At 41.3% G+C, this 18,347-nt stretch overlaps 1 long non-coding RNA gene across 1 annotated transcript; it reads left to right on the forward strand.

Moving 5' to 3' along the window:
* Positions 1-537: 537 nt before the first annotated feature.
* On the forward strand, positions 538-17,605 carry LOC101692473. The gene is made up of 4 exons (XR_200228.2): positions 538-826; positions 11,907-11,948; positions 13,778-14,239; positions 17,008-17,605. It is a non-coding gene; the product is annotated as an uncharacterized LOC101692473 (long non-coding RNA).
* Positions 17,606-18,347: the final 742 nt, after the last annotated feature.

The raw sequence follows: 18,347 nt of genomic DNA on the forward strand, positions 1-18,347 counted from the left end.
AGCTTCCCACCCCCACCACTTCCTGGCCCTCCCACCATTCCACCAAAAAAACCACCCAGGCCTCCAGCCAGGAAAAGTTGTTAAACCCTGTCCTCTGCAACTTCACAGCACATTTGCTTGAATACCAAAAGAGGATTCGTCTTGGCCAATGAGGAACAAATGAATATGCAGCGATTCGCCGCTTGCTGTACAGCCCTGCCAACAATTCCCACTGCTGTGTTCTCTTCTGTTTTTATAATCAATTAAAAAGGCTTGGTTCGTTAGGGGCAGTTTTCCCCCTCCAGACCATGGAAGAAGCAGCAAGCAGCCCTCCGAAAAGGCACAAATCTCTTCTGAGAAATGTCTAGCAGAGAGAGCTTCTTACAGGAACACTTTATTTTAATGGTCCTTTAATGCGGAATTGACAATGGAGCTCTCACTGAAGCCCGCACAGCGGCCTCATTCACCCTAAATAAAAATGACTCTGTTGCCAGAGATGGGTCACAGCCAAGGTATCAACCTCCGCCGTACCCCGGGGAGCAGAGGGGAAGGAGAACCCCCCTTCTGTGCTTCGCTTTGACCCTCCACCCCCTAATCCCGCTTTCTGGTTCCCTATTTAGACGAGCATCCCTTATGCATTTAGCGAATTCTTCCTCCGTCGAGTCTCCGTAGGAATCCGCTTTCTGAGAAGCGGCTTGTGCTTCCGAGAAACCGAAGGGAGCCCCGCGGGTTTGCAGGCTCGCCGGTGCGTGAGCCAAAGAGCCAGGGAAGGCAGCGCATGAGTAACCGGCGTGACGCGGCGCCCGTGAGCGCTCCACAGCCACTCATCACGAGCAGAGGATTGAAGGTAATGTTCTAAGAGGTTTTCAAGCTGCTGGGAGATTGTGGGTTTCAGAAATGTTCTCTAAACCTTGAGAAAATTCCAACGACGTTGCTGCGACATTGAAATGGTCACCCGAGGAATGGACGGAGGACGGACAGCTCGCCCCGGCATCACAGCGCCTCCCGCCCGCCACCACAGCGCCCCCCGCCCGCCATCACAGCGCCCCCTGCCCGCCACCACAGCGCCCCCCGCCCGCCACCACAGCGCCCCCTGCCCGCCATCACAGCGCCCCCTGCCCTCTATCCCAGCGTCCCCCGCCCGCCACCACAGCGCCCCCCGCCCGCCATCACAGCGCCCCCTGCCCTCTATCCCAGCGTCCCCCGCCCGCCACCACAGCGCCCCCCGCCCGCCATCACAGCGCCCCCTGCCCTCTATCACAGCGCCCCCCGCCCGCCATCACAGCGCCCCCCGCCCGCCACCACAGCACCCCACGCCCGCCACCACAGCGCCCCCCGCCCGCCACCATAGCGCCCCCTGCCCGCCACCACAGCGCCCCCTGCCCTCTATCACAGGGCCCCCCGCCCGCCATCACAGCACCCCCCCCCGCCCGCCATCACAGCATCCCCCCGCCCGCCCCACGCCCGCCACCACAGCGCCCCCCGCCCGCCATCACAGCGCCCCCTGCCCGCCATCACAGCGCCCCCCCGCCCGCCACCATAGCGCCCCCTGCCCGCCACCACAGCGCCCCCTGCCCCCGCCCCCACAGGGCCCCCCCTGCCCGCCATCACAGGGCCCCCCGCCCCCCTCCCGCCATCACAGCACCCCCCGCCCCCACACAGCGCCCCCTGCCCTCTATCACAGGGCCCCCCCCCCGCCCACCACCCCCCCCACAACTATCCCAGCGCCCCCCCCGCCCCGCCATCACAACGCCCCCCGCCCGCCATCACAGCGCCCCCCGCCCGCCACCACAGCGCCCCTCGCCCGCCATCACAGCGCCCCCTGCAGGGCCCTCGGGAGGGACAAGGTGATGGCCGCGCTAAAGCCCCACCAAGAGGCAGGTGGGAGAAGTCACCAGAGGCAGAGAAAGCCGACCTAGGGACAGCCTGGCGGAGAGGGCTGTCACCTGGCTGGGGGGTGAGCGCCGACTGCTGAGTAGCTGGAGCCAAGAACAAAGGCGGGTCCTGTTAACGCTGTTCATTAAGCAAGCCAAGCCCAAGGAGCAGCCTCAGCGCAGGAACCGCGCAGAGCAAAGTGCAGGCGCTCTGCCGCCTTGCCTCCTGGGGTAGAGCTGTTCCTACCCGGGGATTTTACGGGGGTAGTATCTGGCGTCCAGATCGTGATAATACTAGGGAATAACAAGGTAGCAAATACTAACGTGACCACGCAAGACTTTGGGAACGTTATAAGGTGTCAATGTCCATCTAGCCCAAAGAAACGCAAGGTCAAAGGGCAAGCGGAACAAGACAAAGTGGTCCGCCTAAGGGGATGGTGCAGTAGATCACCAAGGGCGTAGGTCCGGGAATCCTACAACACAGCTCAGGGTTCAGTTTTCCAGGCCCTTTCCTGTTCTCTGGGAACTTCGGTGAGTTACTTCTCTGTTAAGTGGAGCCAGTGGTAGCATCCAGGTCCTCAGCTTGCCTATATTCAATAAGACAAACCACAAAAAGCGCTCTACCCAATGTCGGTCACATAGTAAGCACACGAAAAAATGGTCTCTGGCATTCCTTGGTGTGTTAAGGGCAGCCTGGCACCACCACTGCCGCCCATCCAATGCGTAGGCTTCCATAACTCCTGCTTTCACGTGTGGGGGATCTCCTGCAGAGAGCTCTCAGCATTCCCATGCATCTGCATTGATTCTGCAGATTCCTAACTCCCCGTCTTCCTTGATTTTTCCGTTGAATTTATCATCCTCCAAAGCCTTCTCACGCTAGCTGTCATTTGATATTAAATGCCAATTGGAGAGAAAATGGCTGCTCCTGATGATACTGGTATTAGCCTGGGATAAACAATCAAGGCCATCTGTAATGACGGATGAATCGTCTGGGTCTGAGTCTGGTCCATTACAGAGTTCCAAGATAAAATGGAAACACCCCAGAGCCAGTCTTTTCTCGTCTCTGATTAAGCAGCCTAAAGGGGAAGGTCTCTAATGGTTGGAGGAATATGGTGCCTCTTGTTCGAAGGAAGCAGTGGGGATGTAGTCTCTTAACACTCATTGACATTGCAGTCCTGTTCCAGAAAGACTATTTCTGTGGAGCCCAGGGGAAAGAGCAGAGTACAGCTCTTTCTCCCACACCCCAAATTACAAAAATAACAGGCACACTCTTTAATAGCAACCTAAGAGAAGTGTCAATTACAAAAATGAAGTATTTAGTAACTGCATAATTATTTAACACATTTCTCCAAATAACTCAAGTTGTTTATAAACAGTCTAAAAACACCAAAGAGAATATTATACTCTGATAAAACCCAAGTTGTTTTATTGCTAACTTTTCACTCACTTCTCTGATTTGGCCTGGTATTCTTGAGAATAAATCAGTGCTAAGGCGTCCTCAGAGGACAAACAGGGTCTTTGACCAAAGTCTTAACCAATGTACCGTATTTAGACTCCCCACATCATGAAAGGAGTCTCTAAATCTCCCTTCATTACCCATCAGAGGAATGGTCACCACCATTGTAAAGGAACAAACTGTATTTTTTTTTCTTTCTTTCTTTCTTTCTTTGAGAGAGAGGGAGAGAGGGAGAGGGAGGGCAGAGGGAGATGGAGAGAGAATGTGAAGCAGACTCTGTGCTCAATACGGAGCATACTCAGGGCTCGATCTCACAACCCTGAGATCACGACCTGAGCCAAAACCAAGAGTCAGATGCTTAACCCACCGCACCACCCAGATGTCCCTGTGTTTTCTGAAGAGCAAGTTAGAAAGCAAGGCAGAGAGGGATGGAATGAGACCAAATATCCAGCTCTTCATCTACAGCTCATTCTATCAAGATATGTGGAATTATGGCTACCACGCACCCAGCAGATGCCTTGGTTTTCCTCTGCAGAGACGTGAGTAACAGACAGGGACTCTGTCTCTAGGGAGTGTGGGGATGAGGGTCTACATCTTAGCAAGGAGGCCGGATGACCTAAAGCTGTCCCTCTCTCCAATTTGATATCTTTCTACCCTTTCCTTCCCAGCATCCCAATACTGTACCACAACAGACCGAACCTATAGTTACTCCTCCAGTTCACACATGTGTTTCCCTCTGCTCACAGCAACCTTGCCCCTTTTCTTGTGACATCTGCTTTTCCTTTTAATCTGAGTTTAGTCATCTCTTCCAACAAGGTCCTTCCCTGCCATACCAACTAAGTAGCATTATGTGCCTTCCATATGTAATTTTCTAGCAAAGTATAGATCTTCTATCTTAGCATCTATCATAAGTTTATTTGATAAGACTTTTGGTTGCAAGATGTGAAAATCAGCTTAAGGGACCATAAGTAATATACAGATGTGGTGTTACCTTTCATAATCCAGGCCTTAGGGAAGGACCAGCACTAGAAATTGAAAGTTGTTATAATTCTTTCACCCTTGTGTTTTGGCTAATTTATGCATATCTACTTCCTTTCTATTGGTTTCTGTAAAACAGCTTTCTCTGCTCTCTAGCCATATGGAAGAACATGGCAGGTGGCTCTAGCCAAAGCAGAAAACACAATGTCCCTGAATGACAGCCCCAAATTTCTGCCATAATCTTATGGGCCCTATTTAAGTTAGGCTTCTAGCTGAGGGCCCATTTTAGAGAAGAGAACAATGGCTATGGGATGACCTGTTATTCCAAAATATCTAGAGTACCATAACATTCACAACTGCCTACTTGCATGTCTACATACTTGATCATCAGTAAACTTTGTAAAGAGTTTTTTTTTCTTATTTAAAGATTTTTATTTATTTATTGGACAGAGAGATCACAAGTAGGCAGAGAGGCAGGCAGAGAGAGAGGAGGAAGCAGGCTCCCCACTGAGCAGAGAGCCCGAGGTGGGGCTCAGTCCCAGCACCCTGAGATCATGACCTGAGCCGAAGGCAGAGGCTTAACCCACGGAGCCACCCAGGCGCCCCAGATCATCAGTAAACTTTGTAAAAGTAGGTCAATGGACCACGTCTATCTTATTCACATTGTTTCCTCATGGAACTCTGTGCCAAACATTACAAATGTCCATTTTGTAATATAAAAAAAAAAAAAAGGCCTAAAAAAAAAGTAAAGCCCTGTATAATTCCCTCCATACCAAAGACTTCCTTCTTCCTATCTTTCAAACCTATTTTGCCCCACCCCACTCACATGTTAGCCCTACTATCACCACCAACTGTGGATGGTGATCTCCTATATGTCTTCTATATTTTAACCTCTATAAAATCATTCCTTGTCCTCCATAAACACTCCCGGGGACTTTGTACTTCATATGTCTCTCCACCTGGAATAACAATAAGAAATACAAAATATTTATATCTTAACTATGTTGCAGACATAGTGATAGATATATCACATACTTTTTGTCTAATCTTATAACACTCAATATTTTGCCCAGCTGAAACTTGGATATAGCTGAATAACTTGTTCAAGGTCACAACTAATAAATAATCTTAGTCCAAAATCCAATATCTTTTTCCTCTTAATCTTTCCACTCATGTAATCTAGTACATGGAAAGCCCCTCAAATCCAGGAACCATTGATAAATGTACTTCTATATCCCCAGAGACTAACATATTTTACATTTCACAGAAGGACACAAGGTATGCTTAATAAATATTTGCTGAGGCATGAATAAATAAGTGAATGAATGAGTAGGTGTGTTCTATTGGGGGAAAAGATACATTCAACAAGAATAGTTTTTTCTCTATTCTGACAACTTTGTAGTCTTTACATGTCAACAAAATAATTAGCTCAGATGAAACCAATTATATTAGCAGTTCTATAAAGTTAACGTGGCTAGAGGACTAGCTTCTATCAGATAAAACCGCTCCCTAAGAAAAAAACATAAAAGCTGAACACAATATAAAACAAAATTGAACTAAAACAGCAGCTACTTAAGGTTTTGGAAAACAAACCACTAAGTTTCTAAGACTTAAGAACAGCGAGATCAAAGAAAAAGAGACTCTAAGAGAAGGAAGCCTAACATAATATTGAGCTTCTAAACTTTCAGCATTTGATCAATCCTAAGATTTCAGAAGAAAAAGGCCAGTAAATTAGGAAAAATGTTCAACTTTGACGCCGCTAAAAAGAACAGGCTTTGCACAAAGGACTTAAAAGGCAGTGAAACTATTCTGTACAATATTACAGTAGTGTCCTTATAGATTTTCAGCACCCAGAGACTACCCAAGGCCAAGAGTGAACTATAACGGAAACTATGAACTTTGAGTGATAATGATGTGTCAATGTCAGTAATGTGTCAGTTGTAACAAATGTGCCTCATTGTGCAGCATGTTGATAGTAGGGAAGGTTGAATGGGGGTTGGGGGGACATGGAGCATGTGGGAACTCTCTGTACTTTCTACTCTGCTATGAATCTAAAACTGCTTTAAAAAGTCATTTATTATTTAAAAAAAAAAACAAAAGCTATGATGAGCTTTCATCTGTACCATGGAGCTGAGGAGAAAAAAAAAAAAAAGAAAGAAAGAAAAGAAATCAGCATTCAAGACCTGCCAAGCAGAAGGAGCTCTGATTAACATTCCAAGTCTTAATTGAGATTCCTGAATGGTAACATTTTAGGTATTAGAGAAAAATGAAAATGGACAACCCCTCACAAAACTTAAACTTCAGTCTCAAAGTATCTCAATACCTAATTAAATCAAGATGATTACATTTAGGCTAACTCCCTGTAAGAAATCAAATAAATCCTTCCTGGAGAATATATAGGAATACACACATACACGCAAAACATATAATGTAATTATATATAATATAATGTTATATATTATAAATATATATAATTTGAAAAACAATTATCTAAGTTTTCTTCTCAAAAAAAAAGGATATAATTAATCTCAAGGAAGGAGGACAAGGGCAGCAATTAATTAGATGGAAGGTGAATATACAATAGAAAAAAACAGAAGAGTTTTTTTCAAAAATGTTAATAGAATTGATAAATCAAATGGCACAGATAATATCAGGACAGTAAAAGGGGACAGTATTGCAGATCTTTTGGAAACTTAAAAAACAGTAAAAGGGTATGATGCACAATTTTATGCCCATAAATTTAAGTCTTAAATAAAACATAAGCATCCTTGAAAAGTTTTATTTAACAAAACTAACACACAACAAAAATAAAAAATCTGAATAGGTTATACTAAAGAAATTTATTGGGTAATTTCAAAACTTGTTTTATAAAGAAAACTACTGATCTAGATGGCTTCATTGGTGAAATATCCTAAATATCTAAAGAGGAAACTATGCCAATATTAAATTGGAGAACAGAAAAATATTTAAAAAGAAGAACTTTACACCTTTTTCCTATAATGCAAGATTAACCTTGATACCAAAACCTGACAAGAATATTAGAAGAAAGGAAAATTATAGGAAAATTTCTCTTATAAGTTTAGGTATAGTAATTTTAAACAAATATTAGCTCACTGTACTCAGTAAAAGTATAATAAGGATAATATATCATTGCTAAGTGGGATTTATTCCAGGATTATTTTTAAAGATAAGTAACATTTAAAAATAAATTAATGTAATTCACCATATTCACAAAATAAAAGAGAAACACTTCTCAGTAGATGTAGGGAAGCATTTGATAAAAATCAGTACACATTTATGATAAAAACAAAACTTTGAGTAAACCAGGAATAAGAAATTGTTTTCAGTCTAACAAAAAACAGCTTTCCCCAAAACAATAGCTAATAGTGAAAGATTAAAAGGATACCCCTTGTCATTTCCAAGATCAAGAATGCATCAAGGATATCTGACATCACAATTTTATTCAACATTGTAAGGAATATCTTAGCCAATGCAATATAATAAGAAAAAAAAAGTATAAGGATTTGAAAAAAATAAAACGCTCATTATTCGTGGAAAATATAAATGTGTGCATAGAAAATGACGAAGAACCAATAAACAACAAAAGTTGTTACCTTCAAGATCAATATACAAAATTAAGTTCATCTCCATACAACAGAAACAAATATTTAGAATATAAAATTTGAAAATAAAACTTCATAATGCTATCAAGAATAATCATCTATTTAAGAATAAATCAAACAAAATCAGTGCATAAATTGGAATTTAGGAATAAATTAAACTAAACCTATCTATAAATCAGAAAGTATTACTGAGCTTAATTACAGAATATCTAGACTAATGGAGAGATACACCACATTCTTGGATTGGAGCATTCAGTGTGGTCCGTTCCTTCACATTGATCTGAGGATCAGCAAATCCCAGTCAAAATCCCAACAGTATATCTGCATAGCTTGACATCTGATTATAAACTCCATATGAAAATGCTAGAATAGCCAAGATAATCTAAGGTAAAGGAGAATATTGCAAGAATTAAGCACTAGATAGCCAAAATTATCATAAAGTCAAGTTATTAGGAGAGTATAGCATTAATTCAAAGATACACAAATAGATCAGTGGAACAAAAGAGAAAGTAAAGAAACAGACCGCATGATTTGTGGCAAATGCAACAGTGCTATGCAGTGAAGGGAGGGTGGCCTTTTTAATAAATGAAGCTGAGTCAAATGGATATTTATATGTTTAAAAAATTAGTAATGATCCCTACTACACATTACACACAAAAATCAACTCCAGGTATGTTCTTAACTGTGGAAAGGAAAAGCTTCTAGAAAAAAATATTGGCAACTGCATTTATGAACTTTAGAAAAATAAAGATTTCTTAAAGGGTCAAAAAAAAGTTCTTAAAAAGGAGCAAAGATTGATAAATTACACCATGTTAATTAAGTAGTTCTGTGTATCAGAATCATCATTAAGAAAGGATTAGAAAATCATCATTAAGAAAGCATGGCTCAGAAAAACAATCTGAGGGGTTTGAAGTGGCTGGGGGGGTGGGAGGTCGGGGTACCAGGTGGTGGGTATTATAGAGGGCACGGATTGCATGGAGCACTGACTGGGTGTCGTGAAAAAATAATGAATACTGTTTTTCTGAAAATAAATAAATCAATTTAAAAAAAAAAAAAGAATTAAAAAAAAGAAAACATGGCTCAGAGCGGAGAAAGGTATTCGAGAGTCATATCCAAAATATATAAAAACTTCTGTAAGTCAATAAAGAAAATATGGGGTAAGTGTTAGAAAAATAGTCATATATGAATAGATGCTTCACATAAAAGGATAGATAAATGATAAACAGATATTAAAATGTGCTCAACATTATTAGACATTGGAGAAACAAGGTACTGAGAAGTCTGAAAACCATACTGAGTGTAGGAAAGTATGTGGAACAATTAGAACTTTCATATTGTATTGGTGGCAATGTAGACTGATAATCATTTGGTTTAGCTCAGATAGGATCTACTGCAGTTAAAACCACACATAACCTGTGACCAGCAATTCCACAGTGATCCAACCAATTTGCATACAAATGTGCCCCCAAAGCATGTACAGGAATGTTTTAAGAAACACTTTTCATGGCTCTTCAGGACTAGAAATAACTAAAATGTTTGTCCACAGGAGAACGGATGAATAACTTGTGGTATAATTGTGTTATGTGCTAGTTCACCCTCTCTGGGAAGCACATAATCAGATGCAGTTAGGAGTGCACAATATTTACTGATGGATAGAGCATGAGAACGTAGAGTACGTCTTCAGAAGGCAATGCAGGTCCTGTGGACCTGTAGAAGAAAGAGGGAAGGACGGGAGAGTCGGAGAGCAGCTTCGACATGGGGTGGCTCTGAGAATGTCTCAGCTGGTCTGGTGGGGAGTGTCCATGCAAATACTGCCCACCGAGGAGTCCCCACGGAGCACCAATACTCAGACCTTAAGGCCAGCCATGTTGAGTCACCGGCTGGATGCTGCCCCCAGAAAGCAGGTCCCAGAGGTTCAACTGAATCAGTGGATCCAAAGCACTGTAGCTGGAGGTTATAGATAACCATTCTTCAGTCTGACACGCACCCCGCCATGGCTGCTCTACAATGGAGTGCTGTAAACCAGTATAAATAGACAATCTATCACAAAATACAACATGGGAAGATCTTACAAATACAATATTGGGCAAAGAAAGAAAGAAAGAGAGAAAGAAAGAGGGAGGGAAGGAAGAAGGAGGAGAAGGTGGGTGGAAGGAAAGTGCACCTACTGCACGATCTCATGTATTCAAAGCTCAAACCCAGTCAAAAATAATTCATGATAGATGTCAAGAATGATTACCTTTGAGCAGGACCAAATGACTGGGAAGGGGCATTCGTTAAGCTATTGGGACTTAACATAGTGCTCTGAGTGTGGTTACAGGCCTTTCTGTAGGTACATATATATGCCACACTTCAATAAAAAACAAGTTACTTTAAAAAAAAAATTCGTATAGCCAGACAATGGTATTCACAGGAATAGATGCCATATAAATCCAGAGAACAAAAGCCCATGAGAATAAAGCCTTTGTAGAAGGTAGTGAAATAGGAAGAGAATAAAACATATTTATTTTGACATAGAAGACTCAAATAATTTTACCAAAATATTTCTATAATTATTAAACCTCCATTATTAATGGAAGCAGGTGATGCTGCTGCTTTATTTATTTTCATAAACAACATTTTGATGGGTTAATAGCGATGTATTTTTATTCTGAAAAAGCCTGCACAGACCAGAAATATTAGCTTAACACAGCACTTCTCAACTTTTTCCAGGCTGACACAGTCAAAGCTTTGACAAACTACCATTATGATGCTCCCTTTAACTGAATTTGCATACCGCTTTGCATAATAGTTGATGCATGTATTACTTTAATATCTTTATCAAATGCCTCCCCACACAAGACGTGCTGCTTCCTTCTGCCTTTGGCCAAGCCAGTGGGTACCAATGGTCTCAAAATGGCAACGAAGAATGGAGAAAGAATGGGGTCAACAGTGAGACCACAGGAACTGCAAGTAAAGGACGGATTTGGGAACTCACAGGAGTTATCTAGGGTCACGTAGCAAAGGACACTTTATTCAATCCATAAATAAAGATTAGAAACAGCAATGTGTGAGGTGTTGTTGCAGGGGCTTCTCGTTCCTACCTATTTCCATAGGCTAGCTATGAGTTAGTGCAAGTGGCCCCATGTGCAGGCATGGATCAAATAAAAGACTGGGTCACACCAAACCGAGTGGTGCTTACACATCTGGGACGAATTCAGGATGCAAAACTGCCAGAATGCTTCCTAGAGATCCTATGGTTTGGCCTCCTCAGTTTACAACCCAGGAACCTGTAGACCCGAATGTTCAGTCCCTTGCTCGGTATCATAGTGATCTAATTAGTACCTGAGGTCTGTGTGTATCTCCTGAAGAGAAGCTAAAATGAGTGGTGATGGGCCTATCTCTGAGGACTTGACTAGTCTCCTGGCTAATCTTTGTGGCACTTGAAACCCTTCCTATCTCAAAGAACAATCTATGAATCTGATCAGTTGCCTAACCCAGCCTTTAATCACTGTCCAAAAGCCTTTAGCTTCACATAAAATCAGCAGAGAAACATGTTGGAGAGAAGCCACGTCTCCGTTTGGACCACTCTGTAGATTTCTTGTCGCCCTGGAAGTCACTTATCTGATGGTTGATAGGAGACCCACTGAGTCTTATTTTTAAATGCCTGCCAAGCTCCTCACTTGGGGTCCAACACTCAGTGTTAGCCTAGTACAATCTGTACTTCTCAACATCTGTTCTCGTGACTAATACCAGTCAGGCCCAAGGAAATGTTTTCACCTCTCTATCTCCCAATGGCCTAGGAAACCAAACGTGAGGGCTGTGGGGCCAGGAGTATTGTACTGTCCCCAGTAACAGAGGTGGACAATGCAAATAGGATGGAGTGGGGGAAGCTTAGGTAAGAGACAAATCAAATACATTGTGTAATCTTCCTCTCAACACCAACACAACAGCTCCAACAAAACAAAGTATAATTTTTCAGTCAAGTCAAGTATCTATTTTCTTGCTTCTCTTCAGGTTCCAATTTGTGATTCTGGGGAGTACTAGAGAATGTGCAGGGTAAGTATGGAAGTTACACAGTGGCTGGCGGAAGATTTTGTATTATAGAGTTTGCTTCACTCTTAAACGTGTAGGTGTACACACACAAGTTTTTTGCATTGACAACTAATTGGATGTTGGATGCAAAACTGCAAATATTTATAATTTTACAAAGCATTAAATAAGGTGTAACTAAGTGTTTTTATTGAATTACGATTGACATATAGAATTCTTTTAGTTTTAGGTATTCAATGTTGTGATTTGATATTTTCATACATTATGAAATGATCATCTCAATAGATCTAGTTACCTGTTGTCATTATACAAAGCTGGGGGTCTTGGGGGGTTTTTTAGTTTCTCTGTTTTATCAGAGAGAGGGAGAGAGAGAAAGGAAATTAGAGGGAGAAGCAGGCTTCCCACTGAGAAAAGAGCCCAATGCAGGACTTAATCTCAAGGTCCTGGGATCATGACCCAAGCCAAAGGCAGACACTTGAACTGATTGAGCCACCCAGGCACCCCTATACAAAGTTATTATAATATTATTAACTATATTCCTGAGGCTATACCTTATATCCCAGTGACTTACTTATCTTACAAGTAGAAGTTTGGACTTCTTGATGGCCTTCACTAATTTTGCTGTTTTTCTCTATCACCACTCCCCTCTGGCAACCACCCATTGTTTCTCTGTGTCTAGGACTCTGTTTATGTTTTGTTTTGTCTTGTCTTGTCTGTTCATTTGTTTTATTTTTCAGATTCCACATGTAAATAAAGTTATATAGTGTTTGTTTTCTCTGTTCAACGTATTTCACTTGGCATAATCTCATTCTTTTTCAGAGCTGAGTAGTATTCCATTGTCTATCTCTACCACATCTTCTTTATCCATTCATCTATCAATGGGAAGTTAGGTTGCTTCCATAACTTGGCTATTGTAACTAATGCTGCAATTGAATATTAGTATCAAAAATGTTCAATAGTACAATAGGGTTGTAATCACCAAACTCAGACTGGACAAAACTCTATAGAACAAACAAGGCAGTTCTCTCAATAATTAAAATGAAAAGGAGAGAGAGAGATAGCAATAAAGACAGAGAGAAAGAGAAACAAAGAGACAGAAAGGAAAAGAAAACCAAAACATTGAGACTTAATAGATATTTCAGCAAGTCACAATGTGTGAGGTTTATTTGTGTTTTGATCCCAACCATAAGATATGTATGTGACATTTGACACACTGAAATATTGAACAATTGCTAGTTATTTGTTGATACTAAGGAATTATTGTTATCTTTAAGACATGATGATGATAATGTGATTGGTTAAAAATCTCATCTTTTAGGCGTGTTGCTGACATATTCACAGGTCAGATTATACGACATGTGGGATTTCCTTCAAAATAATGGGAGAAGGGTGGGGATAGGAAGATGAAATAAGATTGGCCAGGACTGAGCAATTCATGGAAGCTAGGTAATAAGTCTGTGGGAGTTTATTATATTATTCTGCCTATTTTAGTATGTTTGATTTTCTCCATAATAAAAAGTTTCCAAGAAAACAAAGAAAAGGATTTTTAAATAAAATTTTGTGATTCAGTGTAACAATTTTGTTAAAAATGTTGATACTTTTTAATAACACATTTCCCTTTTAACTTTGTAGATAATTTCAAATAATTTAGAGAAAAAAATTACAGCTTTGAAAAGTGTAAGAATTCCCGATGTTAAAAATGTTACTTTTACTTGAATTTACATCACTGATGAAAATGTTTTCAAGTTTTGTAAGCAGTGAGTGTACACAGACATGTTCTTTTTCAGATATTTTAGGTATGTATTTAACATACATGTTCTTTTTTAATCCTTTAGATTCTTGAGAACGAGTACAAACTGAGAACATGATAGAAATGAAAAGTATAAAAGGAAGGCTCAGAAAAAAAAGCTTAGAAAAGAACAAATCGTTAAGAAGAAAAACAGAAATGGAAATTTTCCAAAGAGGTGGTTGGCTTACATTTTTGAAAACTGGAAACAATGAAAAAGAGGAGGCTTGTGTTAAACATAATGCACATAAAATTCACAAGAAGGATATTACACATTTGATGTAATTACTCATCCAAACAATGAAAACGTGCAAAACTGTTACTGGCATCAAGCCTCTGTTTGTACAGCTCAAAGAAAATCCCTGTGCTTTCACATCTTTTCCTGCATGCAGACTGAACTATAATACAAGATAATTAGAGTGTGTGAGGACCCGGTTTGACTCCTGCCCCAGGCCTTGTGTTGGGAAGCATTGGGGAAGAGGGCTGCCAGGAGATATGCAATGCCCCTGAGGTAGGTAGTCCCTTTCAGAAAATAATTCCCAACAAAGGAAAAATAATAAGTTTTAAACATTGTATTTTATATTATAGGATTTCTAAGAAGAAAGAAGAGTTGTGAAGCTCTGATCATTTCCAAAGCTGGGGAAGGCTCATGGGAGGCAGTGGGACTTGTCTGAGCTCTGATGGAAGAAAGAATAGCGTTAAATGAATTGGAGAAAGGTCATTCCAGACATAAGACTGTACAAAAGTACTGAGGCCAGAATACGGGGTCCCATCTTGAGGATGCTGATGAATGGAGACAGGCCTCAATCAGTTTTACACCATGAGTGCAAATTTAAGCTGGATTAGTCTGGCCCTGCTAAGTAAATGCTCAGGAACTGAAATATTATAGCTGCAACATGGCTAGCAGAGGAAATGAAATGGAAGCCTATAAACCCTGAAGGCTAGAGCAGGAACGCAGATTCAGAGAACTCAACATAGTTTTATTTGGGGGCCGAACCATAAAGGTGACTTAGGGAGACCCAAGGGCCAGGGTTCTGCGTGCATGTGTGCGGGCCCTTAGTGATCATTAACTCTGGAGGAAAAAAAAAAAGTTACATGGCCTTGCAAGTAAAAATGATTAAGGTATTTCTTGTAGCTATTTCTGTATGTCATAAAAACAGCAGGATTTTTTAGAATGGGCTGATATTCTTTATCCCAGCCCTCCCTAAAGGGAATTAAAGAGCTGAGACCTGTAGGAATTTATTGGTCTGACGGGAAGAAAACACAGCACCAAAAGGAGCTCACACATTCCCCGTGACTCACTTGAGTGTCTATCTAAATGCAAAGCCTGGTCTTATTTTTTTGAAACCAGCTTTCTGGGAGACTGTTTAAGAGTTAAGGGATTACAAGAATAAGTCATTGATCTCCCATTTCTAAGGCTAACAAAGAATTTCATATTACTGAAACCAGACCTCGCCTTTAAACTGAACGATTTTCACCAGAGGGGAGGTGGGAGGCTGTTTTTGTTTGCTTTGCGATGATTTGAAAGTTGCGTGACATTCTTGGGCAGAAAAGAAAGAGAAAATTCTCAACCTTATGAGAGCGTTTTTCCATGCTCGCCTTGAAAAAGGCAAATTAGAAATTATCTTGGACAGAGTGTGCAAAATGGAATGACCCCAAGCTCTTTGAAGGGTGGCCTATCTTTTGAAATCAAGCCGTTGATTTACTGTGTACTTAGAAGACACATTGTTTTCAGTCAGAACAATTCCAGGTGAAAGATGAGACACTTAATACAGAGATCATTCTGTCGCTCTATTGATGAAACCAAGCCAAATAAATGTTTTACAGCCCTTTTGACAAAATACTTTGATTAAAGGAATTACAGGTAGAGGCGACCTGCCACTAACGAACATTTCTCAACAACGTAAAGCAAATGAGTTTTAAAACAAATACACCAAACTCCACACTTCTCAATAAATAGGGCTTCCCCCCCACCCCCCTACACCCCCCTATACCCTCGTGTGTGGAGGGGAAGGGGTTACCTTAGGAAGCTATAAGCTTTAAATAAGGCTGCAGCAATTTCTTGAAAGTGTTTCTGACTTTTCTGGTTAAGCCTTCAGGGAGCGCACTCTATCGTTTTGACTATCTTCCAAAATAAAGGAACTTCAACACATGAAAATGGATTTTCATTTCTGAAAAGTAATCAAAAGTCCTTTGAAAGGAAGTCTGGAGATGGAGAGGTGGTTAGGCTGAGTAATACTGGTTTTATTTAAGAATAAGTTGTAAGTTGAACAGAAAGGGATGGCTTCTAAACCCCTTCAAAATTAGATCTGGAGATGATTTCCAAGAACAGTTATGAAAATGATTTGTTCAAATCGGTGTAATGACTCCCAACTATGGGGAAAGGGAAAAAGATGGATCTTTGCATAGTTACACATTTCATACTTAAATATTTGAATATATGTACAACCATTCCCAAGTGGCAACATGTATCGGAACGGGAAATGTGCATCCCCTCTGTCCTAGCAATTCCACCTCGAAGACATCACCAGATACTGGGACTCACCCAGAGTCCTTGTTGGGTATGTGGGGGAGGGGGGCGCTATTTCTCCTGTAGAGGGCAATTCTGATGTTTTTCTCTTCTTCTGAAACCCCTGCTGGTGTTTGTTTAGGAAGACCAGGGCAGTAGGGGTATGGGATGAGGGCCACATCTCAACCAGCCTTCCACCTCTCATGCCCTTTCCTTCTGTTACCTGCATTAAGTTTCAGTTCACCTTAATTTTGTTTGAATTCAGGAGACTTACAGACATTCTGATTTCCCATTAGCTGGTGCATACTCAGTAGGAAAAGAGAGTAGGACTTCAATTTTTTTTTTAAACTGCCTAATTAGTACCATACAGAAGAGATGACTTATATGTCATCAGTTGTTCTTTTTTTTTTTCAAAAAAAAAAAAGGAAAACTACAAATGTCTTCCTGCTGAATAAATGACTATTTAAAAAGTTAACTTAGACATAAAGCTACTCCATTTAAGAGATAATTTCTCAAGATGCTGTGCTTGAAGTCGGTCACTCTCAGTCTTTAAAGTGATTGAATTTTTATGCAAATAGTTGACATGCCACATTTTTATAATGCTTCAAAACCCACTTGAGGGACACTCTCCTTTTCTCTTTCTTAAAAAAAAAAAAAAAAAAGCCCCAAGAAATGTTGCCTTGATAGGAAGCGAATGTGGTTCTATGGTAAATATTGTTAAAGCAATCTTTAAAAATGAATGACTTGTTTTGACTGTTTTTCTTTCCTAGCAAAGAAGCTGAGGACCTAGGGAAGAAAACCCTTCAAAGTTCTCTGCGTATTAATCCACCCAGTGGAAACTTCTGCAATTCAGGGAGGAAGTTCTTCAGAATCACAATCAGACGGTGGAGTGCTGCTTCGGCTAATTTTCTATGGTGGTTTCCAGAAATGCAATCCTAATCTATGTTTACTCATTCTTCTCATATAGAATCATTAACCCTGCTCTCCCCCAGTTTGTTAATGCACATGTGAGTCCCACCGGGTATCACCCAGCTTTTTCCTTAATCACCATGAGCCGCGTGTAAACCTGCCTCCCTCTCCGAAGCACTCTGTTTACCCACCCTTATCACCTCCCACAGTCTGCTCAGCTACCGGAGACTCTGTGACAAGGGGCCATAAACGTGACACTGTCCTTGAAAGATATCAGTAAAATTTTACATTATTATCCTGATTGTGGTGGGGGTGGTGTTGGAAAGACGCTTCAAAGGGAGTCAGATTATTTTCTTTTGTCAGAGGTTAAATGGATAATTAATTTGCATCTGTGCCTTTCCACAGTCATTTTACACCTGTCTGATAGAATAAATTATAAACCATGAAAAAGAAAACAGTTCCCTTATTTGAACAGTGCTGAATAAAATCTTTGAAAGTGTTCATCGTTTTAAATGATTTCTAAGTAATAAGCACCAGGTTCTTGTTTCCATCATTGTCAAGCTTCAGCTGCGTTTAGAGCCATGAAGAGGTGAGTGCCTCCTCCAGGTGCCAGGTCCTTGGAGAGGTCAAGATAAACATAGACTCTTGAGTTACTCCCCTGACAGCAATGCAAGGCAGAGAAAAGGGCTATGGAAGACTCCGCAGAAGAAACTAGAAGGAATAAGCGTCTATTAATAGAATGTCCAGGGAAGGTTTGTCTGATGGTCTTTTGAGTCTTGGACTGATCATTGAAATACGGGAACCACATCCACAAATCAAAATGGCAGAGGAAGCAGACTGATCATAGGAGGAGTATAAGAGAAAAAAAAAAAGATAAAAGGAAGGTAGAAGGGAAAAGAGAATAGGTCCAGGGAGAAGACTTGAAATTATATAAAATGTTTTTTGAATTCAACTCTTTAGGCAGAAGAGTGTAGAACATTCTTAAACATGGAGACTCGGTGTGGTAACAGCTGGGTTTGAGAAGGAAGGCTCTAAGAGCAGTGTGGGGGACAGCGTGCTGGAGAGATACGGTCGTGAGAGAAGTCAGTGAGGAGAACTCAGGGGGTGTAGGTGAGAGAAGGGGAGGGTCTGGATGAGGGTGGCAGGAACAGGAAACAAAGAAGTGGGGATAGACAGGGGACAGAACGGAAGGAGTTTCTTC

The sequence above is a fragment of the Mustela putorius genome, unplaced genomic scaffold (genome assembly GCF_011764305.1).
Source record: "Mustela putorius furo isolate JIRA1106 unplaced genomic scaffold, ASM1176430v1.1 tig00000275_pilon_pilon_pilon, whole genome shotgun sequence".
Lineage (NCBI taxonomy): Eukaryota > Metazoa > Chordata > Mammalia > Carnivora > Mustelidae > Mustela > Mustela putorius.